Source organism: Hippocampus bargibanti, linkage group LG11 (assembly GCF_051943395.1).
Source record: "Hippocampus bargibanti isolate YZ-2025 linkage group LG11, ASM5194339v1, whole genome shotgun sequence".
Taxonomy (NCBI): Eukaryota; Metazoa; Chordata; class Actinopteri; order Syngnathiformes; family Syngnathidae; genus Hippocampus; species Hippocampus bargibanti.
The window spans coordinates 21554729-21577500 of record NC_142744.1 but is presented as its reverse complement, the minus strand read 5'-3'; the positions used below and the strand labels follow the sequence as shown (position 1 = coordinate 21577500).

At 41.6% G+C, this 22772-nt stretch overlaps 1 long non-coding RNA gene across 1 annotated transcript in view; it reads left to right on the top strand.

Moving 5' to 3' along the window:
- The window catches only part of LOC148891931 (uncharacterized), a 29433-nt gene extending 7409 nt beyond the window's left edge, over positions 1 to 22024 (top strand). The window contains exons 2-3 of the long non-coding RNA XR_016116469.1: positions 20538 to 21140; positions 21285 to 22024. This is a non-coding gene — a long non-coding RNA (uncharacterized LOC148891931). The remainder of the gene's footprint in view (positions 1 to 20537; positions 21141 to 21284) is intronic.
- Positions 22025 to 22772: the final 748 nt, after the last annotated feature.

Below are 22772 nucleotides of genomic sequence, written 5' to 3'. Positions count from 1 at the left end.
AAAGTATAATTAGTGGGTAGACGTAGTGGTAGTGGTAGTAGTGCTGGTGGTAATCGCATGAATGAGTGCTGGTATGACCGGTTGGAGGAGATTTAAAATTCAAAAGAAGCAAAAGGGTCCCACACAGAGTAAGCTGATACATATCCTTGTCTGTTTGTGTGTGTGTGTGTGTGTGTGTGTGTGTGTGTGTGTGTGTGTGTGTGTGTGTGTGTGTGTGTGTGTGTGTGTGTACATGTACATGTACATGTGTGTGTTCTTGATTCCATGTCAGCTTCTCCATTGTGAACGGTGTGTGGCTTGTTTTGTCTGAGAAGAGAAGGTCACAGACGCCGTGTGACTTCCTCCTCAGTCGGCTACCGGCGTGAGCTTCACACTGACAGCAGCCTTGGACTCCACATTCACGCTCACAATCACACTCAGTGACAATTTAGAGCATTAAATTCATGCAAGTTTTAGCAATGTAGGAAACCCACACAGACAGAGGGAAAACAAATGCAAATTCCAAACAGTAAGGCCGGGGGACTGGAATTGAACCTGTACCTCTCTACTATAAGGCGACGTGCCAACCAGTTGACTACTGTACCACTGCCATTAGTATTGGTGATTCATCTCGTATGTGACCTGCAATTACCTGGCGACCAGCATATGTACCCTGGTCAAAAGTCTGCGAGGATAGGCTCCAGCATGCCCGTGAAACTTTTGAGCATAACATGGATTAGAGGATGGATGGATGAAAGGATACAGTCGACCACAGGTGATAAATTCCCGGCCCGGGGGCCAAATCTCGCCCGCCACATCATTATATTCGGCCCACGAAAGCAAATCAAACTTGTAAAGTTCCACAATCCTTGCTAAAGTCCAAACCACAATTTGAAATTGTCCATTTAAACCACAGAAGGTCATCAGAATCAGAATCAGAACCAGAAACCTTTTATTCGTCCCACAATGGGGAAATAATTATTTTTTACTTCAAATTTATGAAGTAGTTATTCATTAATTTGTTGAGCACTCTATATGGAAGAGGTGGAGGGGATGAAACGTTCTAATGGCTTCCCCAAATTCATAATGGCCCCCGAGAGTAAACCGTAACTGCAATGTGGCCTGGGGCAAAAATGAGTTTGACACCATTGCTGTAGCTAATTGTATGCATTCTATCTGCTCCAAAGATGCTTGACCTTGTCTACACCCTCTCATTGTGTGTACCATACCAATGACTTTACGCCATGTTTGCCTATGCTGGAAATAGAATAGACTGACACGTACTCAAAACTGTCCCGGTACCAGCCTGTTGCGCGTATGTGTGTGTGTGTGTGTGTGTGTGTGTGTGTGTGTGTGTGTGTGTGTGTGTGTGTGTGTGTGTGTGTGTGTGTGTGTGTGTGTGTGTGTGTGTGTGTGCGTGTGTGTGTGTGTGCATGTGGGTGTGTTGACTTTGGGTGGCTATGTACTCACACAGACCGCAACGGACATATCAGCAGCACGTAGCGGAACATCAACATTTTGGGGGGACCAGAACAAAAGGTGCCATTTTCATCCACTGAGGCAAAGTCACGTCCACACTGATTTTTGTAACAAGAATGAAAAAATTGGACAAATAACATGGGGAGGCTGCCTTAAAGCAGTTAGTAAATAGAATTGTTAGCATGCTTTCATGGTGAGTCTGTATGGAATGATCTGCCCAAATTGATTCAATTTGTATCTCAATTTTGGGCCCACAAATCTATCCATCAATCCATCCATTTTCCAGACTGCTTTATATTCATTAGGGTCGCGGGTGGCACTGGAGCCTATCATAGCCGTCTTCGGGTACCAGGTAGGGGACACCCTGAATTGGTTGCCAGCCAAAATCTCTCTCTCGCTCTTTCTCCGGCTCTGGCCTCCCTGTGTGGAGTTTGCACGTGCTCCCCGTGTGAATTTTCATCCGGTTTCCTCCCACATTCTAAACACATGCATGGCAGACTGATTAAAACCAACAATTGTCATTAGTTGTGAGTGTGAGAGCGAATGGTTGTCTGTGTGCCAATTGCCTGAAATCAACTGGGTTAGATTCAAGCACCCCCCATGACTTTCGTGAGGATAAAACAGCCAGGAAGATGAATGCATACTACTACAAAATAAAATATCATAAATCAAATATTGCAACTAAAAAAAACACCATTAGGGCTCACAAACCTAAGCTATGTATTCAATGGTGTAAGATTTGATTCTGGCTCAATAACAACTTTTCCAAGATTACAATGCAGTATTTTAAAAATTCCCGATCTTTTTCTTGCTAATATCTCTCTGTTCAAGAAAATGTGCCATATTTAACAAAATTGCTAGCAAAATACAACATATGATTTTAAACTTGAGAAACATTAAATCTATCACTTTATGTTCGTTGTATTACAACTACCGAATTTTCCAGTGTATAAGGCGCACCGGAGTATAAGGTGCACCCTCAATGAATGGTGTATTTTCAAAGTTTTCCCATATGCGCCGGAGCATAAGAAGGTGCAGTGGAGTGTAAATGAAACACGTTTTTCAAATGTACGTAAGTATAGAAATATCTAAGAGTTTTCCATATACAGTATAAGGCACACCACACGATAAGGTGTTAAAGTAGCAAGATTTGGGTTACGCATGACTTTGTACAGGGCGAAATGGAGTCGGTGGCTGTTGACAGGAGTTGCAAGACCTGTTGGACTGAATTGGATTGGATTTGCCTTATAGTTGTATGAAGTTCATCCTGTCTATACTTGATATCTAATTTAAAACAGATTTTTTTCTTACAGACAATGTTTTTTAGGTGTTCAATTACCTGACATGTTTTGGCATATACTTGCGCCTTCGTCATAGTGGCGGAACTATTGATAGTTCAAAGGCAGAGTGTATATGTGTATATGTAGTCCATAACAGGCGTCAGTCCCAAGTTACAAACCAAAGTCTACCAAAACAAAAGGATGAAGATAGGAGGATTTCCCTTTATTAGTCTCGCAGTGGAGAAATTTACATTTCACAGCAGCAAAGTTATGAAAGGAAGATGAAAGGAATTAAAGTAGAAACACGAAATACATGAACTGCTGGAAAGGCAGCCACTCTCGCGGCACCATCTTGAAGTCAAAAGAACAAAAAAAACTAAATAACAAATTCTATGACAACACAAAAACACAGAGAATCATTAATTCTTAAGCACTTTCTGTACCCTCTTTGTGACGTGAAGCAGTTCTAGATGAAAGAGGCGAGGAGCAACGCGTCCTTTTCACCAGTGGATCAGGGACGTCATGGGGGAATGTGCACGTCTACTACAAGCTAAATGTTGAAAGCAAACACGAAGCTCTCGCATCCATTGATGAAAAGAGATTGTCTCACATCTCTTGTCCCACATAAATCCACTTCGATTTCAAGCCGCAACAGTTCCACATACGCATCGGCACCCCGCGCTGACCCTTTCTTCTCATCGTGGGCTCCTCAAGCCATGCACCCATCCATGCGCCGACTGTCCAACAGCACCGACCTTTCCGCTGAACAAAGCGGGGTTGTGAAGATGCTCCCCATGACAGGCGCACACATGCACCCAGAGCTGTCCAGCCATGACAGTCAAATGGCACCGACATTCCTCCCATTCAAAAACAGTACTGGCATATTTGTGCTGCCGAAAAGGCGCAACCGCGCAGCACAGTCTCTTTCTTGATGAATGTCGTGGCCAAAGCAATCTGTATCCATTGCACAGGAACACAACAACACAAAGTGACAAAAGAAAATAATAATAATAATAGAATAGCAGATAGAACTATACATTGAAAGCAATTTTAAACAAGTGGATTTTGAGGTGAGCCTTGAAAATAGGGAGGGAGTCAATATTACGGATGTTGGGTGGAAGAGAATTCCAGAGTTTAGGAGCAGAGCGGCTGAAAGCTCTGCATCCCATCGTGGTGAGACGGGCAGAGGGCACATAGAGGTGAAGGGAGGATGAGGATCTGAGGGACCAAGAGGGAACAGAGATTTGAAGCAGGTCAGAAAGATAGGGAGGGGCAAGGTTATGGATGGCTTTGAATGTAAACAGAAGTATTTTGAATTCGATACGATGTTTAACAGGCATCTGGAGAGAAATGTAGTGACAAACTTTTTCGTACTCACAGTAGCTAAAAAAGGCAGAAGATGGCGACAAACCTCCGTGGAAATTGTCTCCTGGGACGTTTTGTAAGCGAACATCAAATACACTGTAGAAGTCTTGGCGCAACACACAACGATTCACCGTCGCGTTATTTATGTGTTTTCCTTCTAATTTTGCCATCAACACAGTTCAACACGAAGTTTTCAGACCAAACAAAGTACCGCAAAATGCATTGAGGTGATGCAAGTTTGTCCTTTCTCGGTTAGGGGCGTTCCTTCAGTGACGTAGGGTGAGGACTCGTCACCAACTCAAAAACAAGACTTCCGGAATATTCAGCGCGAGTCTTAAAATGTAAAATATAGCTATATGTGGGGGAATCTTTGTAAAATACGCTCAGTAGAAGTCATTTGAAGCGATTTTACAAATTATGGACACTACTTGTCCGGAGACGTCGGTTGTCCTTTAAGGCAATTTGCTATACGAAGTCATAATAATGACCCTAACAATTACTTCACATATAGGGCGCACCTGCGTATAAGGCACAGGGTCATCTTTTGAAGAAAATCAAGGCTTTTTGGTGCGCCTTAGGTATATTCTTGATCAATTCATTATGGATACGTACAGTATTACAACGTTACTCTTGTGATAGGTCGATTGTGTATGTATGCTCTTTTCTCATGCCTTTTATTTTTCCACTTAATATGACAATATAAGTATTTTGTTATTGTCCTCTTATTTTATTGTGGATAAATGAAATGTATTCTTCTTCTTCTTCTTCTTCTTCTTCTTCTTCTTCTTCTTCTTCTTCTTCTTCTTCTTCTTCTTCTTCTTCTTCTTCTTCTTATTATTATTATTATTATTATTATTATTATTATTATTATTATTACTTTTATTATTATTACACAGTTGAACGCGGTAATCTTCATCCTTTTGTTTTGGGAGACTTTGGTTGTAACTTGGGACTTACGCCTGTTGTGGACTACATGTTTATATCACACACACACACACACACACACACACACACACACACACACACACACACACACACACACACACACACACACACACACACACATATATATATATATATATATATATATATATATATATATATATATATATATATATATATATATATATATATATATATATATATATATATATATATATATGTAGCCACAAGGGGGCAAAACCCAGTGTCTTATTGTGCCGGTCCCAAGCCCAGATAAATACAGAGGGTTGTGTCAGGAAGGGCACCCGACGTAAAAAATTTTGCCAAAACAAATATGCGAATCAAACCTCTGAATCCCATACCTGATTGGTCGAGCCCGGGTTAACGACGGCCACCATTGGTACCGTTGACCTTCAGGGTGCCAGTGGAAAATTGACTACTGTTGGTCGAGTGCCCGGAGGAAAAGAGAGAAATGGAACGCCAAGAGTATAGAACTAAGAGTAGGAACTTTGAATGGAGGAACAATGACAGGTAAAGGTCGAGAGCTGGTTGACATGATGCAGAGAAGGAAGGTAGACATACTGTGTGTCCAGGAGACTAGGTGGAAAGGGAGCAAGGCTAGAAGCTTAGGGTCAGGGTATAAGTTGTTCTATCATGGTGAAGACAGAAAGAGAAATGGAGTTGGGGTTCTCTTAAAACAGGAGTTTGTTAGGAATGTCTTAGAAGTAAAAAGAGTATCAGATAGAATGATGAGTCTCAAGCTAGAAATTGAAGGTGTGATGGTCAATGTTGTTTGTGGGTATGCCCCACAAGTAGGATGTGAGCTGGCGGAGAAGGCGACATTTTTGTTTGACTTTGATGAAGTCATACAGAACATCCCCAGAAGTGAGAGGGATGTAGTTGGTGGAGACTTCAATGGACATGTTGGCGCAGGAAACAAAGATGATGAGGAGGTGATGGGCAGGTTTGGACTCCAGATGAGGAACGCTGAAGGACAGATGGTGGTTGACTTTGCTAAGAGAATGGAAATGGCTATTGTGAATACTTTCTTTCAGAAGAGACAGGAACATAGGGTGACCTATAAGAGTGGAGGCAGAAGTACACAGGTAGACTACATTTTGTGTCAACGGCGCCATCTAAAGGAAATCAGTGACTGCAAAGTAGTGGTTGGTGAGAGTGTAGCGAGACAGCATAGGTTGGTGGTGTGTAGGATGACGTTGGCAGTGAGGAAGATGAAGAAACCAAAGGCTGAAGTGAGGACAAAAACAAAACAAAAAAAAGCAAGGTCATATAAGAACATGCTGACAGTTTCCTCTTCGGGCGCCATCTTGGACTTCAACTTGTACTGTTGTGGCTCATTTAAAGGACAACCGACATCACTTTTTTGTTTCCTAACTGACATCAGAAAAAAACGTTTTGTAGCATCGAAAATACCCAAAACACTCAGTTTGATATTTTTAGTCAAATGCAAAACACCAATAAAAATGACTTAAAGTGTCCAAAACTACTTCAAATTGAACCTGGAAGTGACCAGTTTCAGAAGGTCCCACCCCCTTGTTCGTGGTGTAACGCCAAGACGTCTTGCCTTGCTGGACAATCAAAACAATGGCTTCAGATTCGGAAAAGATGCTTTCTTGTTACTCATCCAGTTATGAATATGATTCAAATAGTTCTGAAGAGGAAAGCATACATATTTATAATAATACATTTTATTTCAAGCGCCTTTCAAAACACCCAAGGACACTTTACAATAAAAACAATAAAACAAAGCACATAACAATAAAACCATAAGTAAAATGATACATAATAGAATAGCAGATAGAACTATACATTGAAAGCAATTTTAAACAAGTGGGTTTTGAGGTGAGCCTTGAAAATAGGGAGGGAGTCAATATTACGGATGTTGGGTGGAAGAGAATTCCAGAGTTTAGGAGCAGAGCGGCTGAAAGCTCTGCATCCCATCATGGTGAGACGGGCAGAGGGCACATAGAGGTGAAGGGAGGATGAGGATCTGAGGGACCGAGAGGGAACAGAGATTTGAAGCAGGTCAGAAAGATAGGGAGGGGCAAGGTTATGGATGGCTTTGAATGTAAACAGAAGTATTTTGAATTCGATACGATGTTTAACAGGCATCTGGAGAGAAATGTAGTGACAAACTTTTTCGTACTCACAGTAGCTAAAAAAGGCAGAAGATGGCGACAAACCTCCGTGGAAATTGTCTCCTGGGACGTTTTGTAAGCGAACATCAAATACACTGTAGAAGTCTTGGCGCAACACACAACGATTCACCGTCGCGTTATTTATGTGTTTTCCTTCTAATTTTGCCATCAACACAGTTCAACACGAAGTTTTCAGACCAAACAAAGTACCGCAAAATGCATTGAGGTGATGCAAGTTTGTCCTTTCTCGGTGAGGACTCGTCACCAACTCAAAAACAAGACTTCCGGAATATTCAGCGCGAGTCTTAAAATGTAAAATATAGCTATATGCGGGGGAATCTTTGTAAAATACGCTCAGTAGAAGTCATTTGAAGCGATTTTACAAATTATGGACACTACTTGTCCGGAGACGTCGGTTGTCCTTTAAGGCAATTTGCTATACAAAGTCATAATAATGACCCTAACAATTACTTCACATATAGGGCGCACCTGCGTATAAGGCACAGGGTCATCTTTTGAAGAAAATCAAGGCTTTTTGGTGCGCCTTAGGTATATTCTTGATCAATTCATTATGGATACGTACAGTATTACAACGTTACTCTTGTGATAGGTCGATTGTGTATGTATGCTCTTTTCTCATGCATTTTATTTTTACACTTAATATGACAATATAAGTATTTTGTTATTGTCCTCTTATTTTATTGTGGATAAATGAAATGTATTCTTCTTCTTCTTCTTCTTCTTCTTCTTCTTCTTCTTCTTCTTCTTCTTCTTCTTCTTCTTCTTCTTCTTCTTCTTCTTCTTCTTCTTATTATTATTATTATTATTATTATTATTATTATTACTTTTATTATTATTACACAGTTGAACGCGGTAATCTTCATCCTTTTGTTTTGGGAGACTTTGGTTGTAACTTGGGACTTACGCCTGTTGTGGACTACATGTTTATATCACACACACACACACACACACACACACACACACACACACACACACACACACACACACACACACACACACACACACACACACACACACACACACACACATATATATATATATACGCATATATATATATATATATATATATATATATATATATATATATATATATATATATATATATATGTAGCCACAAGGGGGCAAAACCCAGTGTCTTATTGTGCCGGTCCCAAGCCCAGATAAATACAGAGGGTTGTGTCAGGAAGGGCACCCGACGTAAAAAATTTTGCCAAAACAAATATGCGAATCAAACCTCTGAATCCCATACCGGATTGGTCGAGCCCGGGTTAACAACGGCCACCATTGGTACCGTTGACCTTCAGGGTGCCAGTGGAAAATTGACTACTGTTGGTCGAGTGCCCGGAGGAAAAGAGAGAAATGGAACGCCGAGAGTATAGAACTAAGAGTAGGAACTTTGAATGGAGGAACAATGACAGGTAAAGGTCGAGAGCTGGTTGACATGATGCAGAGAAGGAAGGTAGACATACTGTGTGTCCAGGAGACCAGGTGGAAAGGGAGCAAGGCTAGAAGCTTAGGGTCAGGGTTTAAGTTGTTCTATCATGGTGAAGACAGAAAGAGAAATGGAGTTGGGGTTCTCTTAAAACAGGAGTTTGTTAGGAATGTCTTAGAAGTAAAAAGAGTATCAGATAGAATGATGAGTCTCAAGCTAGAAATTGAAGGTGTGATGGTCAATGTTGTTTGTGGGTATGCCCCACAAGTAGGATGTGAGCTGGCGGAGAAGGAGACATTTTTGTTTGACTTTGATGAAGTCATACAGAACATCCCCAGAAGTGAGAGGGTTGTAATTGGTGGAGACTTCAATGGACATGTTGGCGCAGGAAACAAAGATGATGAGGAGGTGATGGGCAGGTTTGGACTCCAGATGAGGAACGCTGAAGGACAGATGGTGGTTGACTTTGCTAAGAGAATGGAAATGGCTATTGTGAATACTTTCTTTCAGAAGAGACAGGAACATAGGGTGACCTATAAGAGTGGAGGCAGAAGTACACAGGTAGACTACATTTTGTGTCAACGGCGCCATCTAAAGGAAATCAGTGACTGCAAAGTAGTGGTTGGTGAGAGTGTAGCGAGACAGCATAGGTTGGTGGTGTGTATGATGACGTTGGCAGTGAGGAAGATGAAGAAACCAAAGGCTGAAGTGAGGACAAAATGGTGGAAGTTGAAAAAGGAAGAGTGTTGCATGACATTTAGAAAGGAGGGAAGACAAGCACTGGGTGGGCAAGAAGTCCTTCCAGATGACTGGCAAACAACAGCGAACGTAATCAGAGACACAGGTCGGAAAATACTTGGTGTATCGAGTGGAAGAAAGGTAGATAAGGAGACTTGGTGGTGGAATGGGGAGGTGCAGGAGTGTATACAGAGAAAGAGGTTAGCAAAGAAGAAGTGGGATACTGAGAGGACGGACGAGAGTACACAGCAGTACAAGGAGATTGGATTGGATATGCCTTTATAAGTCTCACAGTGGAGAAATTTGATGCAGCGCACGATTAAAGTAAAGGTGGCAAAGGCCAAACAAGAGGCCTATGATGACTGGCTGGACAGCAAGGAAGGTGAGACTGATCTTTACAGGCTGGCGAGACAGAGAAACAAAGATGGTAAGGACCTGCAGCAGGTTCGGGTGATTAAGGATAGAGATGGCAATGTATTAACAGGTGCCAGTAGTGTGATAGCAAGATGGAAAGAGTACTTTGAAGAATTGATGAATGAGGAAAATGAGAAGGAACAAAGAGTAGAAGACGTGACTGTTGTGGACCAAGACATAGCAAACATTAGCAAGGATGAAGTGAGGAGGGCGCTGAAGAGGATGAAGGGGGGAAAGGCACTCGGGCCTGATGATTTACCAATCGAGGTATGGAAGTGTCTTGGAGAGGTGGCGGCGGTGTTCCTGACTGGGTTATTCAACAAGATTTTAGATGGTGAACAGATGCCTAAAGAATGGAGACGAAGTGTACTCGTGCCCGTTTTTAAGAACAAAGGAGATGTGCAGAGTTGTACTAATTACAGAGGAATAAAGTTGATGCGCCATGCAATGAAACTCTGGGAAAGAGTAGTTGAAGCTAGACTAAGAGCAGAAGTGAACATTTGTGAGCAGCAGTATGGCTTCATGCCAAAAAAGAGTACGACAGATGTAGTGTTTGCTTTAAGAATGCTGATAGAGAAGTACAGAGAAGGTCAGAAGGAATTGCATTGTGTCTTTGGATATCTGGAGAAAGCGTATGACAGGGTGCCCAGAGAAGAGCTGTGGCATTGCATAAGGAAGTCTGGTGTGACGGAAAAGTATGTCAGAGTGGTGCAAGACATATATCATGACTGTAAGACAGTTGTGAGGTGTGCTGTCGGTGTGACTGAGGAATTCAAGGTGGAGGTGGGACTCCACCAGGGGTCAGCTCTGAGCCCTTTCTTGTTTGCTATGGTGATGGACAGGCTGACAGACGATGTTAGGCAAGAATCTCCTTGGACCATGATGTTTGCAGATGACATTGTGATCTGTAGCGAGAACTGGGAACAGGTGGCGGAGAAACCAGGCAGGCTAGAGCGGCTGGAGATAAATGTCAGGTATGATGTGTGATAGAAGGGTTTCAGCTGAGATGAAAGTAGAAGTGTATAAAACAGTGGTGAGACCAGCCATGATGTTTGGACTGGAGACAGTGCACTGAAGAAAAGACAGGAAGCAGAGCTGGAGGTAGCAGAGCTGAAGATGTCGAGGTTTTCTTTGGGAGTGACCAGGTTGGATAGGATCAGCAATGAGTACATTAGAGGAACAACTCATATTAGAGGCTTTGGAGAGTAAGTCAGAGAGGTCAGACTGAGATGGTTTGGACATGTCCAGAGTAGAGAGAGTGACTATGTCGGGAGAAGGATGCTGAGCCTTGAAATGCCAGGCAGGAGACCGAGAGGAAGACCGAAGAGGTTTATGGATGTGGTCAAAGAGGACATGAAGGTAGCTGGTGTGAGAGAAGAGGATGCACAAAACCAGGATAGATGGAGGACATTGATTCGCTGTGGCGACCCCTGAGGGGAAAAGCCGAAAGGAAAAGAAGAAGATACAGTAAAGTCTCGTTATATCGATATCGGATATATCGATAGTCCCGGTTATATCGATACTATTTCTATGCACGCACGGAGAAAATTACATGCAAACAGGGTCGGATATATCGATAGTCCCGGTTATATCGATATTTTTTCGGACTCCCTTGAATATCGATATAACGAGACTTTACTGTATATATATATATATATATATATATATATATATATATATATATACATATATATATATATGATAGAGATGGCAATGTATGTTTGCTATGTCTTGGTCCACAACAGTCACGTCTTCTACTCTTTGTTCCTTCTCATTTTCCTCATTCATCAATTCTTCAAAGTACTCAAAGTACTCTATATATACAGTAAAGTCTCGTTATATCGATATTCAAGGGAGTCCGAAAAAATATCGATATCACCGGGACTATCGATATATCCGATCCTGCGCCGAACTGCATTAAACAAAAGCCGCCAAAAGAGGGCAGCCAAGCGCCATATAAGAAACGGAGCTGGCCATTAGCTCCCTTTTTTTTGGGTGAGAGATGTTCCCCCAATGTTGCCTCAAAATGGCACATATAATTCTTTAATGATTGTAAACATGTATGCTTTAATCTTCAGAACTACAGTGTATTTGAAACATATTCATAACTGGATGTGTAACAAGAAAGCATATTATCCGAATCTGAAGCCATTGTTTGGATTCACAAGCAATGCAAGGCGTGAAGTCATTTTTATTTGCATTTGAATAAAAAGTGACATCGGCTGTCCTTTAATACACAGTATGGAATGTTAATAATTTTCAAAATCATCGCACTTCAGCAGACAAAACAAGAAACATTGTTGCAAAAAACGATTGCATTCATATACAGTACAGTGGGCATGTACATAACACAACAGGGAAACTGCAACGCTTACATCTTACTGTATTATGCATACATTAAAAAAGTCATCAATCTTCTTCTGCTTCCCATTTTTACCTTTTAACACAAACACTTCAATCTCGTCTGCTACACACGAGCTAGCGTCTGAAAATGAAAATGGCTCTGCTACACGGGTGCTGGGCACGTAACCAAGTCACCTGACCAAGTCGACCAATGGCGCGACTGATGGCGTGACACGTGACAAAGTCACATGGCCAAGTCGACCAATAGCGCCACCGATGGCGGCTCATGTGACCAAGTCGACCAATGGCGCGACCGATGGCGGCTCACGTAACAAGACACGTGACCAAGTTGACCAATGGCGCGACGGATATATCGATATAAACAACAAAAATGGCCGGCGGGGGATGAAAAGGAGCACCGTAATAACCGGATTATCATAATAACCGGGTATCGTACTAAACGGTACTAATTATACATAAAAAGACTAGAAATGTGCAAGGGAAATGAAAATAGTATCGTAATAAGCGGTACTATCGATATAACCGATATCGATATAACGAGACTTTACTGTATATATAATTTTCCGTCCCGCTTATTCCTCATTAGGGTCGCGGGGGTTGCTGGAGCCTATCTCAGCTGTCTTCGGGCACGAGGCGCGGGACACCCTGAATTGGTTGCCAGCCAATCGCAGGGCACACAAAGACATACAACAGTCACTCTCACACTCACACCTATTTAGAGTGGTCAATGTTTTTGGTGACATGAGCCTCCTGTGAATAACACTGCGTGCGTCTACTCACCTTTGAGCTCAGCTGAACTGTAAGCAAATACAAGTGCATGTGTGGCAAGCATCCTGAGCATTTTACAGCTTGGAGGATGAAGGTCATCTCCAAGGATGTTGAAAGTCTGCATGGGAGAGGCGGAGGAGGAAGTTATGATCTATAGAAGGCCGCGTTCCAACTAGGCTCATTATAGGAGTGTCACCCCCGCACACACACACACACATACGCACACAAATACACACACACACACACACATACACACACACACAAATATACACACACAAACACACGCACACGCACACACACACACACACATACAACACACACATACACGCACACAAATCTACACACACACACAAACACACACACACACACACACACATACAACACACACATACACGCACACAAATATACACACACACACACACACAAACACACGCACACACACACAAACATACACACAGACACACACACATCCTCACGCATATACCTGGCGGGATTCCTACCTGTGACTAAGGTCAGAGGGAGTCTCAAGAGCAGCAGGTGGTAATGAATAACAACGTTATATGGCGGCGTTAATGTTTAACGTGGGCCCGAGACGCTGTGCCCCCGAAGCACCTGCAAGCCACCCCTGCCACCCACCCCTCACTCCCACTTTTTTTTTTGAATTGCAAACACTCGACAGGCATGCTGCGATCACCTGACCCAAAATCAGCTCGGCGTGCCAGCAGTGTAGAATATCACAAAATATGCAGGATTATTTTTGTTAATTTTTGGAAGGGCAAGGGGGGGAAAATTTGGAAGCTATTTTTATTCTTTTTTGCAGTCCCACTTAAGACCCCAGGGTTGGGAAGTAATGTCTTTATTCCATCTTTCCAAAAAAAGGAAATTGTGTATTGTCTACAAACAAAACGAATCTTAACAAAACGGGCCTCAAACCCAGGTCCTCGAGGGCTGTTTTGCTCTACGTTGTAGAATTGTGCCACCTCCATCACACCTAATTCAGACGATGAGCTCAAGGGTGAGTTTATCAAGGGCCTGATAACAAACTTGATCATTTGTATTGCAGGAAGAAACACGCAGTCAAGCATTCCTCAAGTGTTTTTTTCAAAAAGTACAACCTTTGCAATTTGAAGATTGCATTCTTTGATCGTTTGACATTATTTGGAACTTGGTTATTTCTTCAGCCCTTGTTCTGTGTAAAAGGAAACAAATTGTGGGTTAGAACTCAAATAAGCACAAATCTATAAATACAAGGAGAACAAACTTTTAGTTCAGCAGGTCCGGCCAACCTTCAAGACAACATGGGCAGTGAAATTGCAGTTGGCCTGATAGCAATGAACCCTCCTCGTGCCATTTTTGTACAATGGAACTTCACGAATGACATCATGGCAGACATTTCCAGACATATGCGCGCTTGTGTGTGTGTGTGTGTGTGTGTGTGTGTGTGTGTGCGTGTGTGTGTGTGTGTGTGTGTGTGTGTGTGTGTGTGTGTGTGTGTGTGTGTGTGTGTGTGTGTGTGTGTGTGTGTGTGTGTGTGTGTGTGTGTGTGTGTGTGTGTGTGTGTGTGTGTGTGTGTGCGTGCGCGCGCGTCAGTGACGTGCGGTGAGGATCATGGCTTGTGAGGCAATGACGTCATCACAGTCAGATTTCCAAACATGAACTTTATAGAGTAGCTTATTCACCATTTGATTGGCAACAGTGTTTAAAATGTCATGTCAGCATTCTTTATGGAGCATATGGAGCAGCCTTTACTGGAGCATAGAAAAAAAAGAATAAAAAAATGGTATTATCGTGTTACCATTACTTATAAATGAAGTCCATGCGCCGCTCCTTCTGCAGAAAGGCATCGATACCTTCTTTGTAGAAGCCTTCCTTATCTTTCTTCAGTTTTAAAAGTCTCTCTATTTCTTTCAATTTAAATATGTAATCCTCCATTCTGAAAATAAGGCCAAGCAACACGAAAAAATGACTGGATGGTTGCACTTCACTTGCTAACTGTTTATTGGAGCTTGCTCTCACTAATTCTATTATTCTGCAGCCGAGGAGGTGCAAGAATCTCTGTAACCACCGGCGCCCCCTGTCATGAGGCAGGAGAACTGTGTGCCTCACCTATGCACACAGTTTTGATAAAAATAAAATAAAATAAACACTGTTGGACAGTGTTTATAATGTACAGTGACTGTATATTATATACACCAGCCAAAGTGTAGAAATGTAGTTCATATACTAAACGTTTTTGAACACTTTAATAGCGATATGCAGAGGGACCGCAATGCGGTCTCGCTGAAGAGCAAGCCAGCAGAGTTAGCATAGTCATTGCGCAATCCATGGTGAGGCTCAGCCGGCTGCTGCCTCGCCACTCGTCTCAACTAAGTATTTGAACGGTAAATGTGAAAATTCAGCGATTAAAAAAAAAAAATCAAAAAATGGTGAAGTTAAATGGAAAATAACGCTAAAGTACAAATCACTAAATGAATATAACTGTTTAATTTATTTTGTCATTTGATATTTCCATGATGACAGGTGAGGCACGGCCTCACCTGCCTCCCCTGACTGCACGTCACTGGTGTGCATGTGCGCAGGACAAATAAATCTGAGCAGACTCATGGATGAGCGCTTGGGCGGGAAGGAACAAAAAACGGTGCTAGTGTGTCTTTTTTGAAATTAATATTTTTTTTTGATACGACAATATGAGGAAATAAGTGGTGTCGCTGCCCTATCTGCTGAAGCAGATGCCAGCTTGATAAATTCCTCCCTGGAATAGGATTCGCGGTAGCTGGCGTGGAGGGGAAACACTCCGGCCGAACGGAGGCCATCATCTTGTAAAAATTGATAAGGTGCTTACATCAAATAAGCGACTGTCAACTGCCGATTTATTGAAAGGCCGGCTCACGATGTTTGCCGGCGACGACACAGCACATACGTAGCCATGACGTGTGCATAAAGGTGCATGCGTAGGTGCATTGTCGGAACATTACTCCAGGAAGCGTGTCAACACAATGATAGAAAATGGAAAAATAAATCAAGATAAAAATGGGTAATTGGCAACAGACCGTTTAAAATTTAAATTGGGCAAGTGGAGAAAATATATTTAATATGTTCCAGATGGATGAGAAGGTTTCTTCAGCCATCATCTGTACTTTTTTGAAGGTGTCGGACGTTTCGCCTCCGATCCAAGAGGCTTCGTCAGCGAACTAAAGTCTTACTGGTCGTATCGGCCCTCTTTATATATCCCTACTGTCCAGACATGGCGGCACCGGACACAGCTATGATAAGTCCCTACTCTCAGGTTGCTCATTGCTCATTTGTTGCAACTGATTTTTTTTTAAAACATTTTAATTTATTTAGTCATTTATTTGTTTATTTGCCTGTCTGTCTGTTTGTTTGTCTGTTTATTTATTTATTTTGTTTATTTGTTTTTTTGAATGGACAAAAAAATTAATAGTTTTGATTGACAGCAGAAAACCTGAATGTAAAAAAATGTTCTTTTTTCCAAAGCATCTCATATTTTCTTAAGTTACAGTATTTAATATTTCTCTTAATCATTTAAACAAATTACAAAGGCAGATTTCAAAATAAAACAACCACTGTGAATAAATATCCCTACTTTCCATGAAATACAAATGTAATATACAGTATATTACACTAATTCAATATCATTCAATGGATTGCATTTGTTTTTTAATGATGTTAAAATCTTTAAACACTGATGAAATATGTATATTCAATTACATTTAAAACCAATGAATGCTAAAATATCAAACCGATTTATCAAGATATTTTTTTCAAATAGGTTTTTCCAATTACATATATGTAACATATTTCAATTAATACATCAAATAATTACCCAAATTAAATGTTAATATTACTAATGCTAACAATAGGAGTGCAAATACTAAACATCCTATTTTTTTATGTTTTTTTTGCAGAAACTTGAATGAACAGAAAATCCACGCACTATAAAGTCGTGTTTTTTTCCATCAAGTCTCGTTGAAGTCAAATAAAAGGGTGCAACTCTCATGAATCATTTACAACGAGGGGAAGCATGTCAATCAAAAGGCGGGTCGGAGAGAAAATAAAGTTCAGCGCGACAGTGAAGAATGCCAACTCTGTTCATGCATTTACACGTCATGGGACGAACACAACCAAAGTCACGCTGGGGTTGCCCTGATAATTTACGAGCTCCTTTACAAATGCTAAAATATCAACGTCATCACATACAGCTGATGAGCAGTGTGGCCAGCCGTTGTGTCACAGAAGTACAACAAAAATAGTAAACATGTTATCGGTAAGCCATCAATACTTGATCGACTGGCTGCTTTTTATGTCAACAAGCTGGACTTTCCTTTGGAATTTGGCAGCATTTTCTGCAAAACCTCATTCAATGGCAAGCAAACAATCGAGAGATGAGAGACTTTTCATGGAAACTTAGTGTTCTCATGGCAAAATAATAGATACAGATTAAAATGTGGTGTTTCTGTGTCAAAAGTGTGTTTTCTCAAAGAGGAACAATGTGTTTTCGGTTCAAAATCAGTGCTGTCTGTTGAGATGTCACCATTTGGTGTGACGAGGTGCTCATGCGGCAGTTTCATGGGGACAACACTGACTTTTCAGGTCATCACAAGTGCTTGTAACAGGAACATGGCATTTTCAACTTACATGTCCATTTCTTTTCATGCCAACATAGAGCATCTTAACTTTGTGATGTTTGCCAACAAAAATGGAGACGATGCCAGCCAGTTGACCCGAATATGATTCAAGTGGACTAGTCAACAAAGATGTCACCAATAGCGTTCAGCAGTGGCAGACCATCAAGGCCTGCAAACCCTTCTCTGCTGGCCTAAAAATATCTGAATCGCAGACAATTACATTTTGTCCATGAATATTTTTTTCTAATTTACATAATTCCAAATTGTCTTTCAGTTTCTTTTCATTACTTTTCCGTTGTTGCGCTGCTTCCAGATGTGTGTGTTTGTATTGAAGCATTTAACCAATCACATTTTAGCCATCATTTGTTACCATGGTCAGAAATCTCAGTTCTGCGGGCCCTGTCGATTAAAGTGCTGCTCTAACTAATCAGATTTTGAGTTGGCAACCCAAAAGGGGGTACCAACGCCTTCTTTATGTCACGACCTGGTTGGCGACCAATGGGTGGCGCTGTCGACTGATTGTCTCCCCAAGCTTAGTTTGCAAAAACTTCTCTGATCACAAGCCGCTAGTGACAAGAGCATACTGGACAGAGATAGCACACTGTATCAGTAGTGAGCTGCATAAGAAAATATATTGTGTTGATTTAATAGCAGTTTTGTCAACCCACAATGGCTGAAGGCTGAGGAGAGGAAATTGATTTGGTTGCAGATTTACTGTTAAAGCCATTTTCAAGATGGATTTTTCACGAAAAAATGGACATCATTAAGAAAGGTTGTACAGTTATTTCCTGGCTAATGGTACCATCTAGTGGACTTGTTGTAAATCACACCATACTTTTTTCAGTCTGGATTGATTCAGACGTAGGCCTAGTGATGAACTGGCGTTCAGTACACTCCAGGTACTCATTTTTGAAAGAATGAATCCACATTTTATAATCACAAACGTATCTTACACTAGCTGATTTCAAGCAGCAGGCTGGGGACACCCTCAACTCATTGCCAACCAATCACAGGGCACATATAGACAAACGAATATCCACACTTACAATCATATTGAGGAATAATTCAGAACACATGTGTCAAAGTCAAGGCCTGCGGGCCAAATCTGGCCTGTCACGTCATTTTATTCGGCCCACGAAAGCAAATCAAGAATGTCAGGTTTGGATTGGATTGGATTTGCCTTTACTAGTCTCACAGTGTAGAAATTTTCACAGCTAGCTAAAGTCCAAACCAAATTTTCAAATTGTCGTATCTAAACCACAATAACAGTCGCAGGTCCTCTTCCTCCCTCCGGCTCTGTGTGCCCCCCCCTGCCCGTCTCAGCACGATGGGTGGCAGAGCCTTCAGCTGCTCTGCCCCCAAACTTTGGAACTCACTTCCTCCCAACATTCGTAACATCGCTTCTCTTCCCACTTTCAAGTCCCATCTCAAAACCCACCTATTTAAAATTGCATTTTCTGTGTAGCTCTCTCTCTTGTTTCTCATATAATTGTATTTTATTTATTGCAATCTATTTGTGATTGTATTTTATTTATTATAGTACCTATACTTGTCTGTGACTGTCAAGTGTCCTTGGGAGCTTTGAATGGCGCTTAAAATGTAATGTGTTATTATATTATTATTATTATTATTATTATTATTATTATTATTATTTTATTATTATTATTATTATTATTATTATTATTATTATTATTATTATTATTATTATTATTATATCGAAGTACCCAGGGAATAGCCATGCAGGCACAAGAACATACAAACAACACACAGAAAGGCTCATTCTCAGGCGCAGAGGAGAATCGAACCCTCACCTCAATACTTTGAGGCCGACACACTAACCAGTCAACTACAAATCCAAACTCACCGACTCAATTTTGTTTGTCGCAGGGGCAGCCAGGTTAAATCCAGTTTCTGAGCCTTCAGCAATTCTCCCTCTCGCACAAATCAAAGCAACACATTCATAAAACGAAATCAATAAGAAGCAAATTTAATTCAGTGCGCACATCAAGTAGCAAGTGGTTCTGCCTCCTCCACCAAAAGGACAAAAACACATAATGAGTCAATGACAAACTCAAAACGTCGGCTAGTTTTTACAATCCCGAGTGGCCAACTGTTTACCATGAACATGATCTTTCATCTCAATATTTTTTCTATTGTGTACATTTTGTGTAAAAGAGATTTGATTTGCATATTTGTTTGTTTGTAAAATTCACAAAACCGGGTCAGATGAGGAGGACACTGATTTGCTGTGGCGACCCCTGAAGGGAAAAGCCGAAAGGGTAAAAAAAGTACATTTGTGTAAAATTGTGTTGACCATTTGTATGTGAATACTGCATACGATATGCTTTTGTTCCTTTTCAAAAATCTATAACGGTCAAGAATGTTAAAATTGTTGACAAAGGGTGACCTAGGAAAGACTCTTCCGTGGCATTAAATTATTATTATTATGATGATGATGATTATTATTATTATTGTTTTTTGACCTGATAACTTGGTGGTGGACCAATGTCACAAAAAAAGAAAAAGAAAAAGTGATTTAGATTATTACGAGCCCCCAACTCTAAATCAAGGCCAACAAGTCCACCGACACCCCCGCAAGGTTGGTGTTAAGCAAACATTCTCAGCCATGCAACAATCTCCAGCAGAGAGGTGTCTCTTTTCTCATCAGGAAACCTTTCTCACCTCCCAACAAATCCCTGATCGACCCCCACACCCCCAGAGGGGGAAAAAAAACACCCCGTGTGTCCGTCGCCCAGGTTCCTGTTCTCTATCCCTTCTCTGGAATCAGCCTATCACGAGCCTCACGTCATCCGTCTCCAGATCGCGACGGCCAGGTCGACCTCGGGAGATTAACGGGGACTATCTGATGACGGGGAGGTGCGTGGGCTTGTTTTCCACCTAATTGAGTGCTCCTCTCTCTCAAAGTCAGCTGTGTCTGCTTTATCTTCAGAACAGTGGCTGTGTTGCTTCGCTACAAGGTCTTGCGCTATCAGCCAAATATCGAGCCAGTGTCTTGGATGCACGGAGGAGGAATGAAAGCAAACATTCAGCTGATTTTTCCACCACTAGCAAGCGGAACAACAACACGCTGCGCCCAGATGCTTCTTTCCCAGGATGTGGCCTTCAACTTGTGCTGGGCTCCACAGTTAAAGAGATAAGGGAAAAATATCCTACTTTCAAGCCACAATTGTCTCCACTTTTGAACAGTTTGCATCTTCTTTCTTTATGTTATATGCTTTCTGGATCAAAGATCAAATGTGAAGATGTTTTGGAAAATGTGAAAGACATTGCAGGGATCCAAACCAACATTTTTTTTCTTTTCAATCTGCCTCAGACACATCATCCACCCATCATGCAAAAGCAAGCATCCGGGCTAGTCCAGGGGCCCATCGACCCCCAGAAAAAGGGAGCGCCCGGTGGGCAGGATAAAGCCCAGCATTTATCCAAAGACGATCCGCTTTTGTACAAGTGGAACAACCCACTCTTTGAGGCAGGAGCCACTCCAACAATAAAAGCACTGTGGCACCGCAGGCGTGGAAAAGAAAAACGTCAGGTGAGTTATCTGTGATAAGTACAGTAGAACACCTATACAACAAAATCATGTTTGCATCCGGACATTTTTCACGAGAGCAAGTTTGATCATAGACAAGAAGACAAACGCATGCAAATAAAGTACTTTTTATTTTTATTCCAATAGAGCATAAGTGTCAACCGCCGAGACCTTCAAGTTCCTGAGAATTATAGTCTCCCAGGACATCAAGTGGGATGTGAACACCAACTCCATCTTGAGAAAGGTTCAGCATAGGATGTACTTCCTGAGGCTGATGAAGAAGCATGGCCTGCCACAGGAGGTGCTATGACAGTTCTACACGCCGGTCATCGAATCAATCCTGTGTTCTTCCATCACGGTTTGTTTCGGGGCCGCCACAAAAATGGACATAATACGATTTCAATGGGGAGTTAGGACGGCGGAAAAAAATCATTCCCGTTGCACACTGCAAGAACCAAGACAAGGGCACGGAAAATCTTACTGGACCCTTCGCACCCTGCTCACCACCTTTTCCAGCTACTCCCCTCAGGCAGGCGCTACCGATCCATGCACACCAAATCCAGCAGACATTTAAACAGCTTCTTTCCCCTAGCCATAAAGTCTCGAAACAGTAACCCAAATAGAACTGTATAGTGCCTCTTTGGAATTTTGCACAACCCTGTGGAACAGCATCCCGTTATAATCATTGTAGCTCTAGCTCTGTACTCGAACCACTGTTACTGACCTATATAATCTCCAGCACCAGACACTTTGAGGTGCTCAAGAACATCTGCATACTTGCACACTTTTTTTACTACAAATACAGGGACTGATCATTTTAAAATGGTTCACTGATTTTCTGCACCAACTGTAGAACTGTTATCGGATTTTATTCTAGCACTGATCACTTCAGCTCTGCTTGTTACCGTGCACATTGTTTCAGTGATTCCTGAGAGGAACCACTTACAAGAAGGCATTAGATTAGATTAGTCTCTATTAGTGTCCTCCATACTCATTTGTCATGTCTTTTTTTATGATGATACTTGTGCAGCGTGTTCTACAGAAGACAAATTCCTTGTGTGTTTCGATGAAAAGGTTTCTTCAGGCGTCATCTGTACTTCTTTGAAGGTATCGGACCCATCGCTTCTCATCCAAGAGGCTTCGTCAGCTAACTAAAATTTGGCTGGTAAATTTGGCCCTGCGCTAAGGTTGGGGGGAGCAAAGGACTATTCCCTGAGGCTACACCGATTACTTCTATTGCCCTGACTGATTATGGTCTACTACTGGCTTGATTACCCCATTTGCTCTCGTATCACCACCATCAGCATGATAAAGCCTATGTGGTAATGATCTAAGAAGTCTGTAGTAAGTGTATCCAAATTAAACCTCACACCACCATGGCGATTTAGTGAAGAAATTTGCTGTTTTATAAAAATAGCTTCTTTTGCTTCCCTTTCACACTATCTATTCTCTTTCGCTAAGATTTTAGCCTCACTGTCGTCAAATGAGTGGTTGTTAGATTTTAGGTGCATATGCACTGCAAATTGAGGCCCACTATTATTATCCCTGCGATGTTGATAAAGTCTTTTTTCTTTCATTCCAGGGGGAAGCAGAAAAGACGGAATGGCTAAAATGTATGAAGATTGTTTTCACACA